The sequence below is a fragment of the Dama dama genome, chromosome 23, assembly GCF_033118175.1.
Source record: "Dama dama isolate Ldn47 chromosome 23, ASM3311817v1, whole genome shotgun sequence".
Taxonomy (NCBI): domain Eukaryota; kingdom Metazoa; phylum Chordata; class Mammalia; order Artiodactyla; family Cervidae; genus Dama; species Dama dama.
Window position 1 is genome coordinate 17,675,438 of NC_083703.1, and position 2,560 is coordinate 17,677,997.

A 2,560-nucleotide genomic window follows, 5' to 3' on the forward strand; every position below is an offset into this window, starting at 1 on the left:
TACTGGGAAAACTGGACAGCTGCATGTAAAGGAATGAAATTAGAACACTCTCTAACACCATACACAAAAATAAACTCAAAATGGATTAAAGACCTAAAATGTAAGGCTGGATACTATAAAACCCCTCGAAGAAAACACAGACAGAACGCTCCTTGACACAAATCACAGCAACATCTTTTAAGACCTATCTCCTGAACTTTAGAAAATAAAAGCAAAAATAAGCCAATGGGACCCAGTTAAACTTAAAAGCTCTTGCCCAGCAAAGGAAACCACTGACAAAACAAAAAGACAACCTACTGGATGGAAGAAAACATTTGCAAATAATAAGTGATTCAATATCAAACATAGGAGCCTGGTGGGCTACAGTCCATGGGTTCGCAAAGAGTCAGACACGACTGAGCGACTATACTTTCACTTTTCACTTTCATCAAACATATATAAACAGTTCATATAAATCAACATAAAAAAAACCCAAACAATTTAATTTAAAAATGGGCACAAAAAATTTTTTTAATGGGCAGAACTGAATAGACATTTTCCTAAAGAGGAAATGCAGATGGCCAACAGACACATGAAAATATGCTCAACATGGCTAATCATCAGGAAAATGCAAATCAAAACCACAATGAGACATGAGATGTTAGTCTGTATCTGTCAGAATGGCTATTATCAAAAAGGACACAAATAACAAATATTGGCGAGAAAAGGGAACCCTCATACACTTTTGATGGAAATGTAAATTGGAGCAGCCACTGTGGAAAACAGTAAGAAGACTTCTTTAAAAACTGAAAATAGAACTACCATATGTAGTAGTGTTAGTCACTCAGTCACATCTGACTCTTTGCAACACCATGGACTGTAGCCCACCAGGCTCCTCTGTCCATGGAATTCTTCGGGCAAGAATACTGGAGTGGGTTGCCGTTTCTTCTTTCAGGGGATCTTCCAGACCCAGGGATTGAACTTGGGTTGCCTGCATTTCAGCAGATTCTTTACTATCTGAGCCACCAGGGAAGCCCAAAATGGGATTTGAACCCATGACCCTGAGATTAAGAGTCTCATGCTCTACTGACTGAGCTAGCCAGGCAGCTGCTAAGGTGAAATTTGTTCAGTTGTGTCCAACTCTTTACGACCCCATGGACTATACAGCCCATGGAATTCTCCAGGCCAGAATACTAGAGTGGGTAGCCTTTCCCTCCTCCAGGGGATCTTCCCAACCCAGGGATCGAACTCAGGTCTCCTGCATTGCAGGCAGATTCTTAACCAGTGGAACCACCAGAGAAGCCCTAGCATATGACCATATGACCCAGCAATTTTACTCCTGGGTATATATCTGAAAAAAACAACAAAAAACAACAAAAGTAATTTTAAAAGACATGTACCCAATGTTCACAGCAACATTATTTACAATTGCCAAGGTACAGAAGTAATCTAAGTGTCCATCAACAAATGAGTGGTTAAAGAGCATGTCTGTGTTGTTGCTGTTTAATCACTAAGTTGTGTCTAACTCTTTGCAACCCCATAGACTGTAGCCCGCCAGGCTCCTCTGTCCATGGGCTTTCCCATGCAAAAATACTGGAGTGGGTTGTCATTTTCTCCTCCAAAAGAAGATGTGTATGTACATATACACAATGAATACTACTCGGCCTTTAAAAAAAAAAAAATGAAATTTTGCCATTTGCAGCAACATGGATGGCCTTAGAGGGCATTATGCTGAGTGAAATAAGCCAGATGGAGAAAGACTACCACCATATACTATCACTTATATGTGGAACCAAACAAAAAAATAAACAACAAAACCAACCTAGTGAACATAACAAAAAAAGAAGCAAACTCACAGATATAGACAACAAACTAGTAGTTATCACTGGGAAGGTGGGGAGCGGCAATATGAGGGTGAGAGAGTAGGACAGACAAGCTACTGGGCGTAAGATAGGCTCAAGGATGTATACTACAACATGGGAAATATAGCTAATATGTTGTAATAAATGTAAATGGAAAGTAACTTTTAAAAATTGTATAGAAAATTTAAAAATGTTAAGGCAGTGGTAAGTAAGGACTCACTGTCTTATTTACAGACAGCTGTCTGCTTGCTATGTCTTCACAAGGTGGAAGGGGTAAGGGAGTTCTCTGGGGTCTCTTTATAAAGACACTAATCCATTGACCTAATCACCCCCTAGAGGCTACACCATCACCCTGAAGGTCAAGATTTCAACACGTAAAATGCAGAGGGGAGGGGGAGGCACATTCAGTTCACAGGCAGGACCATGATTATTTTATTCATGGCTCTGTCCCCCCACCACCCAGCTGACTCCCACTGTTAGTAGTACTAATACCTGCCCATTCCCTCTTTAAGGGAGTGAAGGGCTTCAGAACACTGTGTGGTGGTGGGGAGCACCCCTGTTCCTGCCCAGTTTTGGGGATGCATACGTGGGTCCTGGGCTCACAGGAAACTACAAATAAAAGAACTGTCGCTGTGAACTCTGTCAAACTGTGGGGCATGAGCAACACCACTTGGGCTCTTTAGAGAACATGGCAGGTGGATGAGGACCTTTGGGATGGG

The 2,560-nt window shown here is 41.4% G+C and overlaps 1 non-coding gene across 1 annotated transcript; it reads right to left on the reverse strand.

Moving 5' to 3' along the window:
- Positions 1–1,011: 1,011 nt before the first annotated feature.
- Positions 1,012–1,084, reverse strand: TRNAK-CUU (transfer RNA lysine (anticodon CUU)). Its single transcript has one exon. It is a non-coding gene; the product is annotated as a tRNA-Lys (tRNA).
- Between the last annotated feature and the right edge of the window lie 1,476 nt (positions 1,085–2,560).